At 41.6% G+C, this 24,925-nt stretch overlaps 1 pseudogene; it reads left to right on the top strand.

Moving 5' to 3' along the window:
• The first annotated feature begins 23,924 nt into the window (after positions 1-23,924).
• LOC132772433 (U6 spliceosomal RNA) lies at positions 23,925-23,980 on the top strand (annotated as a pseudogene).
• The last annotated feature ends 945 nt before the right edge of the window (positions 23,981-24,925 follow it).

The raw sequence follows: 24,925 nt of genomic DNA, 5'->3' as shown, positions 1-24,925 counted from the left end.
TTGTCTTCTGCTGACTAGGATGCGGAACAATGGCTTCAAAGTACAGGAAAGCAGATTCCACCTGAACATGAGGAAGAACTTCCTGACTGTGAGATCTGTTCAGCAGTGGAACTCTCTGCCCTGGACTGTGGTGGAGGCTCCTTCTTTGGATTCTTTTAAGCAGAGGCTAGATGGCCATCTATCGGGGGTGCTTTGAATGCAATTTTCCTGCTTCTTGGCAGGTGGTTGGACAGGATGGCCCACGAGGTCTCTTCCAACTCTATGAGTCTATGGTTCTATGATTCTCTGGCACAAATTTCCAAAAAAAATTATCCTGCCTTTAGGTCCAGGACATATGATGAATTTGCTGCTTCTCAAAATGTGAAAATGACAGCTCCCCCTACCATTCTACTAAATGCAATTTCCCCATATCTAGGAACAAAAGTTCTACTATCATATTTCTTGTGGGATTTTGTCAAAAAAGATGCTGTGACCAGATAGAACAAAAGTTCAAACAGAGTGCAGACAATTTTATAACTCACATCAAGTTCAAATAGTCTATGCTTCTCTTTCCAAAACAACCAGAGTCTTTTCATCTAATAAAAGCATTGGCTGATGTAGTTTGCAACCATAATGATTATAATGCATAATTCTAAATGCTTGCTAGGATCACAACGAAATGTTTGAAGACTGTAAAGAAAAATCCATTTTTTTTCCTGAGCTATGGAGAAATATGAGTGGAGCATGGCATATGTGAAAAGCTAGGCCTATTCTCCATAAGGAGAGATTTTTAGATAAACACATTATAAAATGTATTTCTATATGGCTACACATCCTACACTAATGCTTCTTTAGCCGGGCCAGTGACCTTGTCTTGACTCAGGGGATGCCAAAGGGAGAAATGACTTTCTTACCACCTACTTAACTGCTGCATTCCTGTTCACTTAAAGTGATCCACCATTTTTGCTGCCGTTTAAAAGACTTCTGAATTTGGCTATATGAGCCTCCCTTCGTTTTTCCATTTGACGTTTAACCTCTTGGGGTTGGAAACTCTGTCATTTACCAACCAACTGGGATGCATTGCGGCAGGCAGCTGTCTCATTATTCTGGTTTCCTTCTTGACAACCTTATGGAGTTGTGGTTTTAAAACTGACAACTGGAACCTTGCACTTTGATACAGAAGTAAGTGAGAAAGCCAGCCAAGGGACTGAAATAATGGGGCAAGATTGACAGACTGGTCAGAAAAGGAAACTGCGGGAACACTCTCTATATCTGTGTGAAGCAGTCATGCAGTGCTCCTTGTCAGACAAATTGTGGAGGACACACTGTACAATACATGCAAACAAGCCACCTCAGCAGTTAGGTTTAGTTTACTCTACAAACCAATGAGATTTCATGGTCAGTTTTTACCTGGCAGTTCTAGTCCGATGTTTTATTGCCCCGTGCTTGTTTGTTTCAAAGGAATAAAATGCACAACATTCTTGGCAGCTGGCAGAGCATGGCTGCCCCCCCTCCCCCCCTTCAATGAATCTGAAGTGGATTTGTGATGTCTGAAGTCTGGAAAAAAATGAATCTTTGTGGAGTCTGTTCATTTACCTTGAAAGAAAGGTAAGGTTCTGTAGGAGTGAGAAATAGAATATTTGAATTCTGCCAGATGTACAAGACCAGCATAAAAAGTGAATGGTGCAAGTTAACTGCTTCACGTACTAAATCTATTAATGTAGAATTCTGGGTTCTTCCACACAGGGAATTGATCTGGATCAGAATGTGAATTATAGAGATCTGGTTCATTCCGAAGTTCATATTAAAGTTCCACAGGCACCACACAAACCGGCTGCAAGTTGTAAAGGAGTCCACATAGAGCCATCAAATCTCTATAATCTACATTCTGATAGGGAGCAATTGGCTCTATCAAAATCAAGGGGTTTTGATTGTTTTTTTCTTATTTCTTGACAGAGACAAACAGCTTCCTCCAGCACTTGCTTCACAGCAAGGCAAGGCTGTAAAACTTAGCATTCCCATGGAAATGTTGTATTTTTATTTTGTATGAGGAGAGGCATTCATTTCCCTTCCATCTGAACTGTGCAGCTGCTTTTTTACTCTGAGTGCTCCAGCTTCAGGTCTGTTTACATTTACCCTCCATACTTGGCTTTCAAGTCCTTTCTATGCCTTGTTTATACTTAGAAGGTTGTGTGGCTTGAATCAGGATTTCTGTGTGTGTGTGTGTGTATGCATGTATATGTGTGTGTGTGTATGCGGTTTCTTGCTAGATTTGCTTTGAAACTCGCTTTGCGGGGGGGGGGGGGGGTTCTGGACACCCAATACCAAACTGGCTTCAAGCCAAATTCCAGTGCCTGTGTAGATGGGGCCTCTGCTTTCTAACTTCATTAAGACAAACTTCTTTACAGTCATAGTGCTATTCATTGTAATCCCGGTCAACTGAATACCAGATTGCCCCATTATAAGCGCCAATATATCTTTAAATTTTTTTGAATTTTAAGTTTCTACACAAAGTTTTCATATTTGCATTAAAAGTAACATTCACTGGGAGTAGAAGCAATTGCTGTGTCTCAGCCAGGCTAGACTTGTTCACAATCTCCCTTGGGACACATGCTGTCTACACGTCTCTTCATACTGAGGTGTCTTGGTTTCCCTACAGCTTTCAGTAAAAAGGACAATGTTTGAAGAATGAAAAGTTCAAATTCAGTTTCTTCCACTTTTTAATTACTTGCTTTCTGACACTCTTTTGATGCTTGTAAATTAATTCTCTTAATTTGTTGTGAGGTCCACCCTTTCATCAGTTACCTTTGAGGCTCACTTAGGACTGCTTAAGCACATGTATACAGTACCAAGGCTTGCCCATAGAAAGAGTGAACCCCTCCTTGAGTCACTTTTAAATATGTGCAAAGACTTTTTTAGCTGTAACATGCATTCAACACTGATATAGTGTGTTATTTATGTTTTTTTAAAGGGTAAGATGCATTTGGAAACTAAAATCATCTGGGTTCCACTTTTCAACTTATTCCACTCTATGACAATGCTCAAGTCCCTTACCTGTCACATAAGTGGGGGCTTCCTGTATTACAGCAAAATTTGAAGACAAACCTGTGTCATTCCTGCCTCATCCACTGTGATATACTTTATTTGGGACTACTTTTCAATATAGTTTGGAAGCATCATCTGGTTCAGAATGCGAATTGTTAAAGAGTGAGGTAATCAGAGCACACAGTGCCAATAACACACCAACAATACTATTCATTAGTGGATTTCTGGGTTCTATTGACCATGATGATGACTATCTTTATGCTTTAATGACATAGAACAGGGTTGTTTGAAAAGCTACTTGTACTTCTAGGAATATGCTGGCTGGATGCAAGCAATATTGCAGAACATGAATATATTTAAAACGGGCATATATCAGAATGAATGAATGTGAGTCTGTGTTTCTCTGTGTGTATCATATATATGTATCCACATTTAGAAATAGTGACTACTAAGCTTCCTGTAAGGGAGGCACCACACATGTGTGTGAAACTGGCAATACCAAAAGGAAGACCCCTTTTGAAGACCTAAGGCAGAGACAGGATGCAAGCCATAAAACCATAGTAACCACCATTGAATTGTTCCTGGAAATGGACCAGCAGTCAATGCAGCAGTTTTACCAAAGGAGTTGGTATAGTGGCCTCCCTGTAATCAGCCCTGGTTTGTTTCTGAGCATTTTAAAAAAGCAAATCCAAGTACAGTGATACGTTTTTATTCCTTATACCTCCTTGAGGTGATTAAAAAAATCTTTAAAATACCCTATATAACTATTTCCAACCACAATAAAGTAATAATGAATCATCTTCATCAAAACAGCAATTCCAAGTGTTATATCCCATCTGCACATGAGGATTATAGTTGTGCATTTGATCTGTTGCTCATGCCTCATCCTTTCTGTGTAAAAACTGCCAAAGAAAAGGAAAACCCCAACACTGCATGGTAGAGACACATGCCAGCACGTGTCCATTCAGAATTATGTTGAGCATATTAAGCAGGTGTGTAGAATGAGCCCATGTGGATTTCATAGCGTGACTACCTTACATAACCAGTCTGCCCTGGCTCCTCATTTCCTCATACTGTTTGGCCCTGCCCCGGCTGCTCCCTCTCAGTTTTTTACTGGCACCACAAAATATGTGGGAAAGGACAGCGTTCCTGAAATAAGCCCTTACATATCAGAATGTCAATTCATCCTATTGTTTATTTAACACTGTAATGAGCATAAACTTTAATTATTGCTAGGAGGAAACAAAGCAAGCTGACAATCAAAGGCATTTAATACCACAAGGCCTTCACTCCCCCAGCTTTATGCTCACACTATGTGTGGTCTGCCCCTTCTTGCTTGGTTCCACTGAAAATTCTTTTATATCATGTTTATGGTTTTCCCTTCTGACAGATTCCCACCTGCAGAAACTGTGTTCCTCTGACAGTGGGGAGCCTTAGAATAGTGTTACTCAAAGCCATTAGTTGCCAGTCCCTGGAGCATTTCCGGGAAAGAAAGAAGCAATTGTTTGAACAGGCATAAATATAGTGCCAGTACATGGTACATTGGGAAGAAACCATCTCGGTCTCCCATATCAGACTGCTTAAGAAAAATTGCCCTATAACAAAGATCAGAATACCCCGGCAAATGTGTGGCTAGGTTTAACTCCAGTGGTATATTTGAGAGGGGCCAGTCTCTTTGACCTTACATGCTTAATTATTATAGCCATAATGTTCCAAAATATATTTAGTCTGTTGTTATGTGGTTCAAATTGACTCTGACTTATGGGATTTATTAAAAAGGGTTTTTCAGTTGCCTTGATACAGAGCTGTGAAAGTGCTGTTGTCGAATATATCTCCCTTTATGACTCACCTCAGAGTTTACAATCATCAGGGGAGGCCCTGCACTCAATCCTGCCACCCTCGCAAGCGCGATTGTTGGGGAGAAACAGTGCCTTCTCGGTGGTGCCCCCATCTGTGGAATGCACTCCCCAGTGAAATTAGGGTGACTCATTTCCTCTCCTTCAGGAAGAAACTCAAGTCTTGGCTTTGGGACCAAGCATTCAAGCAGCTGGCTGAGCAACAACTGTAATGACTCATGAGAACTGTCAATTAAGAGACCTTGGACTGGAACTCTGGACTATGATTTGGACTCAGACTTTGTTGTATTAATATTTAAGGGCCAATATTTTAATGTATTTTATTGCTTTTTAATGTATTTTTATTGCTGTTGACCTGTTTATGTTCATTGTTGTGCTCTGTTTCTTTGTCAGCATCTAATGACTGCCAATTGTAAGCCGATCTGAGTCCCCCTTTGGGGGTTGAGAAGGATGGGATACAAATGCTCTAAATAAATAAACAAATAAATAAAATCCCCTACACACCCCCAAAACTGTAGATTCCATCAGTGCCTGGATGGATAACTTGAAGAGGTCTCCTGACTGCAACTCAAGAATTCCCAGAAAATCAAATAATCTTTCCCACACCTTGCTCATTCACCCACTAAGTACACAAAAGGCATTACATATATGACTCACACCTTTACAATAAGTGGAGAGTGGCACCCTGCTAGCTCTCTAGTCTCACAATGACCCAGGTGTGGCCTAAGATATAAAACCATTAAGCTACACCTCTCACTCTTTTGTCCTAATCTCAGTGCACCCAGCCACCTACTGTGCCACATCTGGACATCTCCTGGAACCTACGCACTAGGAGTGAGCCCATCAGGCACCCTTTGTTCCCATGAAACCTGCCCCATATTCTTTCCCAACCTTCTGTCCTCCAAAAGGACAGCAAATGGACAGCAAACAGCTTCAAATGCAACCAATGATTGTTTGTTGAAATTCCTGCTAGACTTCTCAGCCAATAAGCAACCGAGATTCACAGATCTTTAAACTTTCAGTCAAACAGCGGGCAGAATTTTACGAGCCCCTTTGCCCAATGAAACCGCAGAACTTGGAACTCCACCAATTTTCTCTGTTTTTCATGTTTCCAAATGTATGTAAATTTTGTGTACTTACTTACTTACTTAGGCGATCCCTCGTTGGACGAGTAAGATGGTCTTCCATCATGGGTTTCCTTGTGGGTCCGTAGGTGGCTGTGGAGCCCTATTCTTGCTCTGCATCTTCTTCCGCAGTGAGGGCATTGGTTTCCAGGTGGAAGGCGGTCCCGGTCGGGGTTGGCTTGACGCGCCTTCCTCCTGGCACGTTTCTCTCTTTCACCCTCCATTCGTGCCTCCTCGAATTCTGCAGCACTGCTGGTCACAGCTGACCTCCAGCTGGAGCGCTCAAGGGCCAGGGCCTCCCAGTTCTCAGTGTCTATGCCAGAGTTTTTAAGGTTGGCTTTGAGCCCATCTTTAAATCTCTTTTCCTGCCCACCAACATTCCGTTTTCCGTTCTTGAGTTCAGAGTAGAGCAACTGCTTTGGGAGACGATGGTCAGGCATTCGGACAACGTGGCCAGTCCAGCGGAGTTGATGTTGGAGGACCATCGCTTCAATGCTGGTGGTCTTTGCTTCCTCCAGCACGCTGATGTTTGTCCGCTTGTCTTCCCAGGAGATTTGCAGGATTTTCCGGAGGCAGCGCTGATGGAATCGTTCCAGGAGCTGCATGTGACGTCTGTAGACAGTCCACGTCTCACAGGCATATAGCAGGGTTGGGAGGACAATGGCTTTATAGACAAGCACCTTAGTATCCCTACGGATGTCCCGGTCCTCAAACACTCTCTGCTTCATTCGGGAAAATGCTGCACTTGCAGTGCTCAGGCGATGTTGTATTTCGGCGTCGATGTTGACTTTGGTGGAGAGGTGGCTGCCAAGGTAGCGGAAATGGTCGACATTTTCTAATGTTACACCATTAAGCTGTATCTCTGGCATTGGAGAGGGGACGGCTGGTGACTGCTGGAACAGCACTTTGGTTTTCTCGATGTTCAGTGACAGGCCAAGCTTTGTGTATGCTTCTGCAAAGGTGTTGAGAGTGGCTTGTAGATCTTCTTCTGTATGTGCACAGACGACATTGTCATCAGCATACTGGAGTTCTATAACAGATGTTGTTGTGACCTTGGTTTTGGCTTTCAGTCTGCTGAGGTTAAATAGCTTGCCGTCTGTCCGATAGATGATTTCCACTCCGGTGGGAAGCTTCCCATCAACAAGGTGAAGTATCATGGCGATGAAGATGGAGAATATAGTTGGGGCAATAACACATCCCTGTTTGACACCCGATTCCACCTTAAATGGGTCACTTTGGGAGCCATTGCTGTCCAAGACTGTTGCCATCATGTCATCGTGGAGGAGCCGCAGGATGTTCACGAATTTGCTTGGGCACCCGATTTTTTGGAGGATGGTCCAGAGAGCGCTGCGATTCACTGTGTCGAATGCCTTTGCAAGGTCGATGAATGCCATGTACAGAGGTTGATTTTGTTCTCTGCATTTTTCTTGGAGCTGTCGTGCAGTGAAGATCATGTCCACAGTTCCTCTGGAGGGGCGGAAGCCGTTCTGGGATTCTGGGAGGGTGTCTTCTGAGAGGGGCAGAAGGCGGTTTGCAAGGATTCTTGCGAGGATTTTTCCGGCAGAGGTTAGAAGGGAGATACCTCGATAGTTTCCGCAGTCTGTTCTTTCCCCTTTTTTGAAGAGGGTGATGATGGTGGCATCCTTGAAGTCTGCTGGGATTTTCTCAGTCACTCAGTCAAATTTTGTGTAATACCCATGCTTGTAACTGGGAACCATGATGGATCTGGGATCCATCTTGGCCATTCCTGAATAGATTGATTTCTGTTCCTGCCTTCAGCCTGTGCATGTTTATTGGATCAAATCAGAGCTTTAGCACGCTGGAGGAACCTGAAGTTCTGGTCAACAGTGTGAATTGGCCAATTTTGCCCAGTAAACTTCAATAGCTGAGCAGGGATTCAAACCCTAGTCTTTGGGAGGTCTACTCTAATACCAATCCCACTATCCCACACAAGCTCTTTTACCATGGTATCTACTTTAAAATTGATTAGGAAGGTTTGCAATCCTATGCACTCTTACTTAGGTGCCTGAAAAAAGGTCAGTTTTGGGACTGGAGGATTCTAGATTTGTAGTCTGAACCCTTGGCTTTTCTAGTTTCTGCTTAATTCTGAAGAACCAATAAACCCTGCTCCAGAGACAACCTTAAGCTCGCTCCTTTTCTATGCTGGCTTGTCACACTTTCATAGAATCATAGAGTTGGAAGAGACCTCATGGGCCATCTAGTCCAACCACCTGCCAAGAAGCAGGAAAAATGCATTCAAAGCACCCCCAACAGATGGCCATCCAGCCTCTGCTTAATAGCATCCAAAGAAGGAGCCTCCATCACACTTCGAGGCAGAGAGTTTCACAGCTGAATAGCTCTCACAGTTAGGAAGTTCTTCCTAATGTTCAGGTGGAATCCCTTTTCCTGTAGTTTGAAGACATTATTCCGCGTCCTAGTCTCCAGGGCAGCAGAAAACAACTTTGCTCCCTCCTCTCAGCCTTCTCTTCTGCAGGTTAAACACACTCAGCTCTTTAAGCTCAGCTCTCCAGACCCACAATTATTTTAGTCGCCCTTCTCTGGACACATTCCAGCTTGTCAACATCTCCCTTCAATTGCGGTGCCCAGAATTGGACACAGTATTCCAGGTGTGGTCTGACCAAGGCAGAATAGAGGGGTAGCATGACTTCCCTGGATCTAGACACTATACTCCTATTGATGCAGGCCAAAATCCCATTGGCTTTTTTTGCTGCCGCATGACATTGTTGGCTCATGTTCAAGTTGTTTTCCATGAGGACTCCAAGATCTTTTTCACACATACTGCTGTCGAGCCAGTACTATCTTTCCATTTCATTTTTCTGCTAAGTGGAGTATCTTGATTTTGTCCCTGTTAGTTTTGTTAGTTTTGGCTAATCATCTCTTTAATCTCTTATCATTTTGAATTCTGTTCCTGTCTTCTGGTGTATTGGTTATCCCTCCCAATTGGGTGTCACTTGCAAACTTGATGATCATGTCTTCTCACCTTTCATCTAAGTCATTAATAAAGATGTTGAACAAAACCAGGCCCAGGACGGGACCCTGCAGCACTCCACCCGTCACTTCTTTCCAGGATGAAGAGGAAGCCTTGGGGAGAATTGCTCTTTGGGTTCATTCGCTTAACCAATGACAGATCCACCAAACGATAGTTTTGTCTAGCCCACATTTGGCTAGTTTGTTTGCCAGAAGGCCATGGGGGACCTTGTTGAAGGCCTTACTGAAATCCAGATATGCTATATCCACACCATTCCCTGCATCTATCCAGCTTGTAACTCTATTGAAAAAAGAGATCAGATTAGTCTGACATGACTTGTTTTTGATAAATCTGTGTTGACTATTAGCGATGACCGCATTCGTTTTAAGTGTTTGCAGATGATTTCTTTAACGATCTTTTCCAGAATCTTGTCTGGAAGCATATATTCCATGTAGCTTGTCTATGTGCTGTTTCTATGATTCTGTATTGTGTATTCCTGCATGGTGTGAGGTTGGACTGGATGGTTCTCGTGGTCTCTTCCAACTCTGTTGTTCTGTGACATTACAAAGTACACAACAGATGTGTTCAATTGGCCAATGCTTTCAATTTCATGAGGCATTGAAAGCACACATAAACGTTTCCACCTTGCTTATTGAAGCTATGCAATGCAACAAAAATCCCTCCACAAACTATTATTATTATTATGTTTATTATTATGTTTATTATATCCTGCTTTTTCTCTCCACTAAGGAGATTCAAAACGGTTTACATTAAAAGTGTTTATTTTATTTTATTTATTTATTTCAAACATTTGTACCCTGTCCTTCTCAATTTCCGGGGGGGGGGAGGGGCTCAGGGGGGCTTACATTGGCAACATTCAATGCCAACACATACAGATACACAGTATATCATGACATTACACTTTAGATAAAAACATTAGGTTAAAAATCCATTTAAAACATTATTATCAACCATATAGCCACATCCAAGTTCAATTCAGCATCCAAAAACTTAGTCTAAAGCCTGTTCATTGTCAGTTCTCATAAACATTGCAATTGCTGTCAAGCCTGCTACCTGAATGCCTGGTCCCAAAAACATGATTTGAGCTTATTCCTAAAAGAAAGGAGGAATGGAGCTGACCTAATTTCACTAAGGAGCATGTTCCACAAAGCAGGAGCCCACCACCAAGTAGGCTCTGTCTCTCGTCCCTGCCAAATGTGTTTGCGAAGAAGGTGAGATTGAGAGCAGGGCCTCCCCGGATGATCTTAAACTCTGAGGTGGGACGTAGAGAGAAATATGTTCGGACAAGTAAGCTGGGATGGAACCATATAGGGGCTTTATAGGCCAAGACCAGCACTTTGAATTGTGCTTGGAAATGGACCGGCATTATTTCAATAAAATATTAAAATATACAAATATTAAAGCAGAATTAAATATCATTCATATTAAAAACAATTCAGTTAAAAACCATAAACCCATATTCAAAACTAAAAATCACAGCAGCCCCTGAACAAGCAGTTAGATGACCATTCTCGGATGAACAAAAATGCCTTTTCCAAGGGATTACGTTGGCGAATCATTCCAAAAGATTTAGCCTCCCATCTTCTTCCTTTCCTTCCTCCTGTGCAAAAACATAGGCAAAGCAAAACGAAAACACAGCCGTGCTTAAGCTCCACTCCCGCTGCGGCCTGATCAGTGCTGATTCAATCACAATGCCTCTCTCCTGCAGTGGGAAGCAGCATGGAGCCAGGTTGCCGAGTCATGCTTTTAATCTTCCTTTCTTCTGCTTCCAGAGCCTGCTGCGTTGGCATAAGGGGGAGGCAGGGAGAGGTGGGGCAGGAAGCTGCAATAGAAAATGCTAATCAGGCTGGCAGTACAAAGATCCAGCTGCCTCTGGAGGCTCTGGCTGCTTTGGTAGTGCGTTTTTCCATCGGAAATGCTGAAAAGCCACACAGTTGCCTGGCTGCGATAAGCAACAGGCTATTTGGGTAGATGCCTACACATGTCAGTGTACCCAGTCACTGCCACAAGATGCAGCCTTTTCAAGGATGGCCTTCAAAAATTGTGCAGAAGTAGAGCAATGTGGAAGTGTTTCTTTTCTCAAACCTTTGTCATATGGAACTGTGACTCCTGATGTTATTCAGTTCTCTGCCATTTCTGTCCCTTATCTGACATGGTGCCCTCTCTGCTCCATCAATTGTTGAGGATGTTCTTCAAATTTAAAAGTCCAATTTGTGATCAGGTCACCATTATAAAACATATTCTGGCTTGACTTTTCAGAGCAATCATTCCTTCCTGAAACTATGAATGATGAACGTGGAATGGCCAGACAATGTTACTGGAAAACGATTTTAACAAGATGACATTGGTGACTACATGTTTTAATGGTTTTATATATGTTTTTATATTGTTATGTTGACTGTTTTTAATCACACTTTTATGAATGCATGGCATCGAATCGTGTCAATCTGTAACCTGCCTTGAGTCGCTGTATGGTTGAGAAAGGCAGGCTATAAATATCGTAAATAAATACATACATAAATAATTCCTATCTCAAAATAATTTTGACTTATGTTGACACTAAGGCAGAATTTGCTGAGGATGAGAGAGTGAGACTTGCCCAGAGTTACCCAGTAGGTTCCCATGGCCAAGCAGGGATTCCAAACATAATCTTCCAGTGTCCAAGTCCAACGCACAAGCAAGTACACCCCTGGCCAAAGAGATCACAAAATTACATCTCCTCTTCTCAGTAGCTTTGGTCCAGCTCCACCTTTTGGATGATGGTGGGTACTCAAAGAGGATTATTTATTTATCATATCAGAAGCAAACCGGGGATACAGTTGTAATGTATTTTTTAAAACACAAAGTTTAGAAAACTTGGCAATATACCAAATGTCCTTTGGCCAGTAGCTGGCTACTTAGAGTGCCTCTGGTGTTACTATAAGAAGGTCCTCCATTATGCATATGGCAGGGCTCGGACTGCATTGTTAACAGGTGGTCTGTGGTTTGTTCTTCTCCACACTGGCATGTTGTGGACTCCACTTTGTGGCCCCATTTCTTAAGGTTGGGTCTGCATCTTCTGGTGCCAGAGCACAGTCTGTTCAGTGCCTTCCAAGTCCTTCAGTCTTCTGTGTGCCCAAGAGGGAGTCTCTCATTTAGTATCAGCCATGGGTTGAGGTTCTGGGTTTTAGCCTGTCACTTTTGGATTCTTGCGTGCTGTGGTGTTCCTGTGAGTATCTCTGTAGATCTTAAAAAACTGTTTTTTGATTTAAGGTGTTGGCATGCTGGCTGATATTCGAACAGGGGATGTGCCAGAGATGTCACTGCCTTGGTCCTTTCATTATTAGCTGCTGCTTCCCGGCGGATGTCAAGTGGTTTAATACTGGCTAAACGATATAATTTCTCCAGTGGTGTGGGGCTTAGACATACTGTGATAATGCGGCATGTCTCATTAAGAGCCACACCCACTGTTTTAGCATGGTGAGATGTGTTCTACACTGGGCAAGCAGCAGAGTAGCAAAGCGCAAGGGCAAATGTCTTCACTGTATCTGATTGTGATCCCCAAGTTGTGCCAGTCAGCTTTCGTATGATATTGTTTCTAGCACCCACTTTTTGCTTGGTATTCAAGCTGTGCTTCTTGTAGGTCAGAGCATGGTCCAGGGTAACTCGCGGGTTTTTGGGTGTGCTGCTATGCTCCAGTGGGATTCCTTCTAAGGTAATCCTCAGAGCTCGAGATGCTTGTGTGTTCTTAAGATGAAAAGCACACATCTGTGTTTTAGGCAGATTAGTAATCAACTGGTTTCCCCTGTAATAGGCAGTAAGAGTGCCTAAAGCTCTAGAGAGCTTCTGTTCAACCATTTCAAAACTCTCTGCTTGGGCGATGATGGCACAATTGTCAGCATAGATTGAACTTTCTGTCCCTTCTGGCAGTGGTTGATCATTTGTGTAAATGTTAAACATTGATGGAGTGAGGACGCTCCCCTGAGACAGGTTGTTCACAGGGGAATGAAGCAGCAGCAGTGATTTTTTTGCTAACAAATATGAAATATATCCTGCATAGAGCATTGGAAAGTTTGCTTTTTTTTACTACAGTTCCCAGAAACTCTGGACCTGGTGCCATGCTGCCTGTCCAAAAAAAGAATTTTCCCAGGCTCTGCCTGTTAGGGTAGTGATAGACCAGTAATGTGCTGCACATTTTTGAAACCTCCTCCTCTTCCTCTTCCTTGTATTAAAGAGAAAACTTGCAACAGCCCTTATTTACAGTCTAATTGTGCAGCACAGCATACTGCAACACATCACTTCTGCAATCTCTAATGGATTCACCTATTATATTTGAATTCATCCACAAGCAATATACTAGAACATTCTCTTTTTCTTGAAAGCTGTGAGATAAACAGAACAGAGGAATAATGTAATAACCTTCATTATCAGAGTTGAAGAAGGGGGCAAGGTTCCAATTTTTCTAATGTTTATGTAGGAGGAGGGATTTCAGCAAGTGAAGTTGGCATGCCAAATACACTGAAATTCTTCTCAGTGCACAACTATTAAACCAACAGAAGCCTTGCCCCTTATTTTACCTGTTAACACTACACTTTAGACATTTTCTAAAATTTACAGTATCTATCATTAATAGAAATTAGAATTTCTCCCTCCCCCCCCCCTGACCCCCGTCAGCGATATGCACAAAATACATGTTTGTTTTATTTATTGGAAGTGTATTTTCTGTTTCTTGTAGCATGGAATCTGAGGCAGCTTACAGCTTTAAAACAAAATTAAATTAAAATCTTATATCACAAAAGTCATATTTAAACAGTTAAAATACATTTTAAATAGAACTACTGATAAAAGATTGATAAAACAAAATATAGCACACCACTTAATATGGGACTCTCAACACCAACGCAGTTGGTGGGGAGAGTGATTTGCCCCTCCCCCCCTGAAGCAGAGAAATGGGAGGTTCCTTTAGAACCTCCTGGAAGAGGGGCGGGGGCTGGCTGAGCATGTGAGCCAGCCTCCTCCCTTCAGTCTTGCAAGACTGGCATAAATAGCTCAGGAAAACACAGACATGGAGGTATACGCAAGGCACCCCTTAAGGGTGGGGGTCAGTGTACAACAAACACCTAGAGGTCAGCAAATGAGTGAGGGGACATCACTTGGCTAAGAAATACGAGAAGCTGATATCAATAATCTGAGACAGGCTTCTCCAGACTTTTACCTTCAGGTTGCCCGGTTGGGGATCCAGGGCACACAGATATTACCACCAAGTTCCTAGACACATAGTTTAGTTCAGTTAAAGTTAAATAGGTAACATTCAATAAAGTTGCCCAATTTTGAATCCATACCATGGTTGTCTGTCTCGTTATTTCAGGGGTTAAGGGGCAAACACTATTGCTCTAAAGTTTCAAACTCAGAAGCCTGCCTGAGCAACCGGCGAATGGAAAGATAGCAAGGAAGGATCCAAGCAGTGCTGGATTTAGAACAAATGGGGACCTGTGCTAGTGAAGTTATGAGCCCCCTTCCTTGGGCCCTGAAAGGGGAGGACGGGTAGATCAACATTGCCTGCTTTGTGGCACACTCCCAAGACTATCTACTCGATCATTATGTCTGGAATCACTTCGGAACAGAACCCCTTCAAACTTCAGCCTCGTCAGGCATGTTGGAATCCTGTCTTGACACAATGACACATTCAGCCAGTCTCCCTTTGGCCTAATGATCCAGGAGGAGCAAGGGTCTCGAACACAGGGTTTGTGTTCGAGACTCTCCAAGTATCCTGTCCCAACATCACTGAACAACCAAGAGTCAAGGTTACATCCACCGGAATTGTATCAACTTTGGCATCTAAATCAAAGCCAATCTAGTTGTTCCGTCTTCTGGGAGCATAGTTTGCATTACCTTTTAGTTGCATGGGATAGCATTCTTTTGCATTTCCCCTGGGCTGCTACAGTCTTAGCTGCACTCTGAAAGTTAACAGCATTAGAGGCTGGAGAGCCAGCCTGCAGGCCCCTTTTGCAGCTATTGGTTCAGAAAGTATCTCTTTGGGTTTGGAGACTGCCCTTTTTCCTGGGTTGAGATCTCCATTTTGGAATTTCCCCTGCCCACTTCGGTAGAGAAGAAAGCTTCAGATGTGTTGTTGGTCAGGCAGGTACTCTGAAAAAACCATTATAAGAACTATTGAGGTATTGAGTTATATAGATAAAGAAGCTAACTGAGATAGATAGATAGATAGATAGATAGATAGAATAGCAATTGAGTAATTGAGCAATTGAGTTATAGATAGATATTGAGTCATTGAGTATTATTGAGCATTAGTTCATCTCCAAAGCTAACCTTGAGTTATAGATAGGGAAAACACCTGCTTTTTTCTAACCATAGCAGCTCAGGGTTAGAGTGAAAAGATCCCAGGATTTTCTTCTGCCCTCTTGGGGAAAAATTGCCTCAATAACTGAAGGAAAGGGTCTGGAGAACAAGCCCTATGAGGAGCGGCTTAAGGAACAGGGCATGTTTAGCCTGAAGAAGAGAAGGCTGAGAGGAGATATGATAGCCATGTATAAATATGTGAGAGGAAGCCACAGGGAGGAGGGAGCAAGCTTGTTTTCTGCTTCCTTGGAGACTAGGACGCGGAGCAATGGCTTCAAACTACAAGAGAGGAGATTCCATCTGAACATTAGGAAGAACTTCCTGACTGTGAGAGCCGTTCAGCAGTGGAACTCTCTGCCCCGGAGTGTGGTGGAGGCTCCTTCTTTGGAAGCTTTTAAGCAGAGGCTGGATGGCCATCTGTCAGGGGTGATTTGAATGCAATATTCCTGCTTCTTGGCAGGGGGTTGGACTGGATGGCCCATGAGGTCTCTTCCAATTCTTTGATTCTATGATTCTATGATTCTATGAAAGGAAAGAAAGATCATCTCTATTGTTTCACCAATTGACTGTTTTGTTTGTAACTTTAACAAGCTGTGCCAAGTCTGCAAGGACTTTGAGAAATAAATATTCTGTTTTGATGTTCAAAGCCGGTAGTAGCCTCAGTTGCTGGAATCTCAAACTTCTAAAGAAAGACCCCCGCAGTCCGCCCAGACAAAGAGAAAAGCACATCTTAGTATTATTTTTATAGGGTCTGGGTGTGACGGCACACTAGTGATTTATCTGCAAAACGATGGGCAAATTCTCTACAGTTCACATCACATTATCCTTCAGGCTACCTAGATTGTATTAGATCCTAACCACCCAGAATGGCTCTGTGGATTGGTTGTGCGCCAATACAATAACATTTGTTAGGAAAGCCTTTTTTTTTTTTTGGCCATCTTTATTGCCTGATTGGAGGCCCTCGCAGATTTATTTTCAGCCTGTTTTCAGCTAGGACTCACTGCCATTTTATGAATTGCATCAAATTATGCAATTATAGCTGCCCAACATTTAGGGTTAAACTGCTGAACTGCTGAACTTGCTGAACGAAAGGTCGGTGGTTCGAATCTGGGGAGCAGGGTGAGCTCCCACTGTTAGCCCCAGCTTCTGCCAACATAGCAATTTGAAAACATGCAAATGTGAGATCAATAGGTACCACTCTGGCAGGAAGGTAACAGCGCACCATGCAGTCATGTCATCCACATGACTTTGGAGGCATCTATGGACAACACTGGCTCTTTGGCTTAGAAATGGAGATTACCACCATCCCCTAGAGTTGGGCACAACTAGACTTAATGTCAAGTGGAAACCTTTACCTTTATCTTACCCAACATTTAATGAACCATGTGCAGTTGCTGTTGCAACTAAACATGATAATGTACCTTTCAATATACTGTGAGAAAATATGTAAATGTGACTAAGTTCAAAATGCAAATGAGCTGGGTGGAGCACAACTGAAACCAGCACTAAGTTATGCTGGAGCAGACAGAAGTCTGTTTTGCAGTGATGCCTTTAACACCATACAGATTAAAATACTTTTCTTTGGTGAACTCTGGTGTAAAAGGGTGGTTCATATCTCTAATCCTTTGTATTATTTGGCCACTCCAACATTGCCTGGCATCATGTGTGCAAATACATGTATTTCTGCTTTTAACTGTAAGGAGCTAATTGTCTTTCTTGTCCATCACATCTGTATTCCCATTGAATAGCATGGCTTGTGTACCAAAAAAATAAATTGTTCCTCCCAATATTAACTTTTTCCTATAGCTTGACAGCAATATCACCACATGCCAAAATGTTGAATTTTCCAGAAAATTGTTGAATAAACTACAAGGGAGTTTTACATCAGATCCCTTTTTATACCTTTGGGCATAAAAAATTGCATTCTAAGTTAATAATCAAGAATGCTGCGTGTCCAGATCGCAGCAGTTGCAAGTGAAGTATGATTTTTTTTCATCAGTGTAGACAAGCCTTCTGATCTTAATCAGTTTTAGATTGGATTATTTGAATTTCACCTTTGACATCTGAACCTGCTTGGACACACATCTTACATAATGTAGCTGCAATTGAACTCCACCTACTTAATGGAGTTAAATCAATATTCAGCCATAGAACCGAGGGAGATTACTACACTTTGAAACAATTGTTTATTATTTATTTATTATTCCGGGTATTTATATCCCGCCCTTCTCACCTCTGAAGAGGAACTCAGGATGGCTTACAGAAGGCAGCCATTAGATGCCAGACAAAATACATTAAAAACTTAGTTACAATTGACACAATTAAAACAATTATAATCAATCAATTAAAAACAGTACGTCGGTTCAAAACATTATCCAAATCAGTCCTTTGCAGTTCACGAAAACGTTATCTTCCCAGTTGATCCAATTATTGATCCCAAGTGTTATACTGAACTGGATTGGGTAACCTAGTAGAGCAGTCTTACATGCAAGATTATTAGTGATCTACCCTGCTCCCTTTTTCTCAATCTTTCTCTCTCCTTTTTCTTTTCAGCCAAGACGGCAGGATTGCTAGGAGAAGGTTTGAGATTCTCTTTGTTATGTATGGTTGAGCCAATCTAGATCAGGCCTGTGCACATCTATTAATGAATTAAAATATCTTATAGCTGGTCACTGTGCATTGAAAATAGAATATAGATCAGTTTATTTCTCTCCAGATGACAGTGTTACAAATTCTCATTTTTAAGGAGGAAATACATTCCCACTTGCACTGCTTCGCCAGAATGTACATGGCTCCACATTTCCGACATAGTTTGCTCTTGCACGCTTCCACTGAATCTATCTTGGCCATTCATCAGCACCACAGGCAATCTAATTACTATGTAGTTGCAAAGGGATAAGCTCATTTATAATAAATAAAAATCTCAGTTTATGAAAATGTAATACCTTGAACCACATTTTATATCACTGCAAAAGGAAATGAATTAATTGTCTGGTGCACAGGGGAGGAAATCCAGAGTCCCTATGGGCTATTCCTTTCAATGTATTCTCTCCCTCTGGATCGCCTGCTGTGTGACAGTGAAATGCTTAAATTGTTTTGGCAGGGGAAATATTTGCAAAGCTTCATGTTTATTTTGAACAGCAGAGGAAAATCTCTGGATGCAGCCTGCACCTCTCTCCCTGTGGAACTGTTTCTAATTGCAGGTGATGTTCTGGAAAAATGCATTCAAAATCCACAGCTGGGAAAGCTGAATTAAAAAGAAAGGGGAATGACACATGAACAACCTGTGTACACAACATGCACACCACTCATTTAAAAAAAAACATTCTTTTATGGGTGTATTCTTGTCTGACAAAAAAAATGTACTTGAACAAGTAAGTAACAGTGTTCCTCTCTTGTCTATAAACCTGGTAGAATCATGTTACCAATCTCTTGACTAACCCAAAAGCCAAAACACCATGTTGAATGACATGGAAAAATCTCTACTATAAACCTCTAAGATATTCAGTTTGTTAGATCCCAAACTTAAAGTTCATACTGCTCTATGTATTGTCGAAGACTTTCATCTCCGGAATCGCTGAGTTGTTGTAGGTTTTTCAGGCTGTATGGCCATGTTCTTGAAGCATTCTCTCCTGATGTTTCGCCTGCATCTATGGCAGGCATCCTCAGAGGTTGTGAGGTCTAGAACATGGCCATACAGCCCGAAAAACCTATAACAACCCTCATACTGCTCTGTTCTAAGGTGGTCAGTTTGGTAACATACTGTTTCCTGAGATTTCATGGTCAAACTCTGAGACCTGAAAGAAGATTTTTGACATGTTACTAAGATAAAATAGGCAAAGGTTGATAAGCATGAAGAAACTGCTTCTGGGTCAACTAATTGTGGAAATGGGCAAGAAGTCCCAGAATTTGGGGAAAGCTTGACTAACCTGTTAATATGACAAACTAGAGCCACAGGTAGGAAAACATTTTTTCAATGATTAGATAGGTGGTAAAATGTATCTAGTGGTTTCAGCAGTGGCTGGCATTACCGCTAGGGCATGCATCGCATATGGACTTATCTACAGCACACCTCTCTACGTTGACTTCTGGCAACATGCACAAACACCTTGGCACTGAGCTGGAGAGCTGTGTTGCTAACTAGGAACAAGTGGAGACAGGTATTTATTTATCGTGTCAGCTGCAACCAGACATTTGTATTACATTTTTAACAAAAACAAACAAACAAACAGACTACACACAAAGTTTGCAAGCTTGGTAGTTGATTAAATGTCCTTTGACCAGTATCTGGCCACTTGCAGTGCCTCTGGAGTTGCCGCAAGGAGGTCCTCCATTGAGACAGGTATCCAAGCTTTAATTCCACCTGATACACAGGCACACAAAATCAAGCTCCCATCTTCTTTTCCAGTACTGTTCGAGCTGAGATTTGTGCCCCTGGCTAAAGACACATAGAAAAGTAGCAATTCTATGAGACTTCATAAACTGATCTGAGAGCTGGCAAACCTATTATTCAAAGCAATGGTTCTTAACCTGTGGGCCACAGAAAATCTGGTCCATGAGTCCCCTTCCTCATTATTTTATTTTATTTTGTTTCTGCTCCTTTCATGCCACCAGCCCCCCCCCCTTCCCTGTTGCTGACTATGGCATATGTTCTGTATCAGAAAGAAGAGCTGATGTGGTCTATCCAATGCAATTTTCTGAATCAGCAGTCCAAACCGAATCTAAAGTCGACCCAAAAACTGATTCGTAACTCTTTTGGTACTAATGTTGGAGAGTGGTCCCTGGTCAAAGTGGTCCCTGGTCAACGTGGTGCCTGGTCAAAACAAGGTTGGGATCCAATGATCTATAGAAACAGCAATTTAAGAGTGAAATTAAATGTGACGATGCATAAGATTTACAGTGCTTTTCAAAGAGCATTTTTAAAAGTCGGGGGAGGGGGAGAGAAAAGGCAACATATTCTCTGGAGGTGGCAGCTGCTGCAAGTCTTCCCCTGGCAAGCCATCGGGACTCAGGGCTCCAATTGGTGTAGTTTGAATCTCTTGCCATGGTCCAAATGAAGACTTTTGCTGTGTGTGTGTGGGGGGGGGGGGGGGGGGGGAGGTTGCTCGACATTTTTCAGTTGCTTCTCCCTTGGGGTGGCTTATCTTCTAGTTCTGATATTCTGTGCTACTAATATTAATTAGCATATTGCATTTCAACAGTCTATGCCACATACTGGCATAAAACCTCCTTAACCAGGTCTAGCTTAGCCCTCAAAAAGCAAACCTACAGATATGTAAGATGAACTATCACTATGCCTGGGAGTTTTGCTTGAAACCATCTTGCTGTATCACTAAGCGCCCTTCCACACACATAACCTAGAATATAAGTGAGAAAATCCCACAATATCTGCTTTGAATTGGGTTATCTGAGATCATACTGCCATATATTCTATTTCAAAGCAGACATGGGATTTTATTCAGCGGTGTGGAAGGGGCCTAAGAGCCCTTCCACACAGCCATATAACCCAGAATATCAAGGCCTGAACTGGATTATCTGAGTCCACACTGCCATATAATCCAGTACAATGTGGATTTTTGCAGCTGTGTGGAAAGGGCCTAAGTTACCAAGGACTGATAAATGTAAGACATTAAAAAGCACTGAGGCTGCACAAATCGTTCCAAATGGAAGTATTTTTAAAGTGTTTAGAAATGAAAGCTCATGATGCCTATAGCCATATACCTGGAATGAATTAATATAGGCTTCAGAGATTATCATATCAAGCATGAATGCTAATTAATTAATAACTAGAGCAGACAACTGGCCAGCCTCCCCCCACCCCCTAGGCCTGTTTTCTAATCTCCACAAACAAAAACATAATAGCCATATATTTACATGAATTAACAAAAGTCAAAGAACAAATTGTAAATGTTCGTCTTGCTTTGCCATATCTTTCTGGGAGAGCAGCATTCCTAACTAAAACTTTATTTCCAATTTAAGCCATTACAAACAGTTGGACAATATTTGTATGTGTACGTGTTGCTAAGTTTTATGTTTGTACCTTAGGTATTTTTAAAGAAAAAAATAAATTAAAATGAGCAGCATTTCTCAACTTTTTTTTTATCTTGGAGGAACATTTGATATAATATTCAGGTCTCAGGGAACCCCATCATAAAAATATATATACAGTAATTATATTGGGTAGTAATGAATGTGAAACTTTCAATTTATGCATTTATCTTCCAAGATTTCCAATAGAAACTAAAATTCAGGCATGCTAAAGTCCCATTATATACAATGGCATCAATAATGGAATCCCATATATAAAATTGCAACATCAGGGTTTTCTTTTGGAATTTTATAAATTATTTCCAAGCCATGGGAGAAAGAGCAAGGAGGAAGGGAAAAGCTGTATATGTGTGCACAAATATTTTTATATTCTTATATTATTATTATTATTATTATTATTATTAAATATAGATTCCTGTCCGTGTCTCCTTTCCCAAGAAATAAGTATTTTATTGTTCCCTCCTGTATTTTAACAATTCTACCCTCTTCCCCAAAAGAGATAGAACTTGGTGTTATTATGCAGGAGAGCTTTAAAAAGTGGGTGATATATCAATGACACCTAACAAGGATACAGGGATAAAATATAATGGTTCATTTTGTTTCAGCAGCAGTAGCTGAATCCTTGAACCAGAAAATATGATCTCTACCATAATCTGCAGACAGATTGACTACTGTAAGATCCACAAGTTTTTGCTAAGAGTTAAAAAAAGTAGAGCCAAAAACTTCTGAATATAGAATATGGCTCATAAAGAAATGGGAAGGAAGAGCAGACTACAGGTATATCCTAGTAAACAAATTAGATTTGCTCCCGAGTGTTACTTGCTTAATAGAAAAATTGGTACTGGGAACAGAGATGATATGGATGGAATAGGGATAAGTTCCTACAATACAAAAAAGAAGAGAAATCAACATGTTCAAATACTTTTTATTCAAAAATAAAAATATGCACAACCTTGATCCTTTTCCTTGCAAAAGTAAAAACATTTCTGAATTTACCATTGGACATTTACAGGCTTCTTCCAAAATGCAAGGATGGGTTCTTTGCCTTTCTTTCATGTATCATGTATGTTGTGCCCACACAGAACCCTCCTCTGTTTTCCTCCTTAGTTAGGAGAGGTTAGCCTTCATATTGTAAATAGCCATTATGGGATAGATCCAGGGTTAGCCCCTTGCTTCCCTAAGAGATCCCCTCCCCCTCCCCCTTTCAGAATTGTCACTTTGTCTCTCCCCAAAAAGTCCTGAAAAGTTACTCCTGGCCTCCCACCTCCTGGCACATCATTTCTATGCATCAGGAGGCTTACAGGAAAGGCCTTATGTGTCGCACAACAGGGCTGAAAGGCACTTTTAAACCAATCTCACACTCTAGAACTCAGTTTATAAGCAAAGCAGTTTATTGAAGAATAAATACAAGGCTTCAGAAAAAATGGTGAAAGATCAAAGACTCAATATAAAATTTAGTCCTTAAAAAACAAAGCACTTGAAGAAACTTGACAGCAATTATCCATAAGTCCAAGGAACATGCAAAATCTTAGAACTGGAGTCTTTACCAAAACACGGCAGGGCCTCTGTAAGGTAATGTTTAGTAGACAACCCACACTCGATCCCATACTTTGATTTCTGGCCCCTCCTGCCAGTGACGAACAGCAACACATTTGTAATCCAGCTTGGCTTGCTCTAGTTGAGCGTGTAGCACCTCACGTACTGCAGACAATTCATGAAGCCAATCCTCTGCTGTGGGAACTTCCCCGGACTCCACCACAGCTGGAATCAAGGGTGAAACCCATAGTTTGTGAAGAAAGGGGCTTCTTTGGTAGAGCTTGGTACAGAATTGTTAAAGGCAAAGTACACCAATGAAAGCAAGGGTGCCCAGTTGTCCTGTTGATAGTTTACGTAACATTGTAGATACTGTTCTAAAGGAGCATTTGTCTTTTTGGTTTGCCCATCCATCTGTGGATGATGCACTGTAGATATCTGGGCTTCAATGCCCAACAATCGTTGGACTGCCTTCCAGAAATGAGAGGTAAACTGTGCCCCTCTGTCTGTGACATGGCTCTTTGGTAGTCCATGTATCCGAAATATATGTTGCAAAAACAAATTTGCAGTTTCATTAGCAGTAAGCAGTCCAAAGCAAGGAATGAAATGAGCCATCTTGGTGAATAAATGCACCACAACTAAAACAGTTGTAAATCCATTGGAATAAGGTAAATCCGTGATAAAGTCAGCTGAAATTATCTCCCATTGCTGAGTAGGAGTAGGTAATGGTTGTAACAGCTCAGTTGGCTTTCCCACTTGTGACTTGGTCTGTTGGCATATGGGGCAGGTTGTCACATATTTCTCCACCTCTCTTCTTACCTTTGTCCACCAAAAGTCCCTAAAAATAAATTGCATGGTTTTGAATAGTCCAAAATGTCTTGCTGGCTGGCTATCATGACACAGTCTCAAGATCTCTTCTCTTTCCAGCCCAGGAGCCACGTAGACAAAAGAACAATAGCATAGCAAACCATCTTTTACATGGAAGGGGAAGTTGTGCTCGCTTAGGCAGCACATATACTAAAATTGGAACGATACAGAGAAGATTAGCACATGGAAGGGGAAGTTTACTCGGTGTTCCAACTGTTCTTGGACCCACAGGTCTGACTTCTCTTGCACAGATTCTCTCTGACAGAGCCATGTCAGGAGAAAGCAAAAAGACTGACCTGAATGTGGTTGCTTCTGGAGGATCAGAAGTGATGGGAATTGTGATTCAATAATATCTAGGACCCAAAATGGGTAAAAACTGAAAACAACAGAACACTGTGTAAAAAATTATAGTTGGTCCTCTGTATCCGTGGATTCTCCATCCATGGATTCAACAGCTGGCTGATGTGGCCCTCAATAAAAATGGGTTTTATGCACACCTGCCCCCGCTCCAGAGAGGCATAAAAATATGGATAGAATTATCTGTAAAAACGTACCCAAGTCCTCCATATAAAGAAAATGTCAAAGTGGTGGATGTCAAAGTTGGTGGCTAACTCAAGTCTGAATGTGCACATTAATCCAGCAGGTATAGATCAGGTCAGTTGATATCACAACTCAACTGCAATCCTCACTAAGAATGGAACTTCTGTGTTTGAGAAAAATATGTCAGTTTTCTGATGCTGAGGATTAGGGATTAGAGCCGGCAAATTCTATTATATACAGCTGCTTTTGAGTCTCCAGGGATACAGTATATTCCTCTCAATTTCTGTTGCCAGACTAGATGTTTTAAAATCTGATTTTCTTATACAGATGCTGCAGCAAAAGAGTGGGCATGTGGCTTCTGGGTGATTAAAAAATTACTCCTTCCAATAAGTGTAGAAAAGATGTTTTTCTGCCAACAGCCTTCATTCTTCACTTCCTTTCCAGTAGTGATCCCATTTCCTGCAACAGGCTGGTCTATTAAATCTTGACTGCCATCTGCTTGCCTTTGTTCTTTCTGTATAAAAATCAGCTTTCTTTGGGGTGCCGCATAAAGTGATAAATAATAATGAAAAACCACGAAAAAGAGC

Source organism: Anolis sagrei, chromosome 3 (assembly GCF_037176765.1).
Source record: "Anolis sagrei isolate rAnoSag1 chromosome 3, rAnoSag1.mat, whole genome shotgun sequence".
Taxonomy (NCBI): domain Eukaryota; kingdom Metazoa; phylum Chordata; class Lepidosauria; order Squamata; family Dactyloidae; genus Anolis; species Anolis sagrei.
This window is presented reverse-complemented; position numbering and strand designations above follow the sequence as displayed.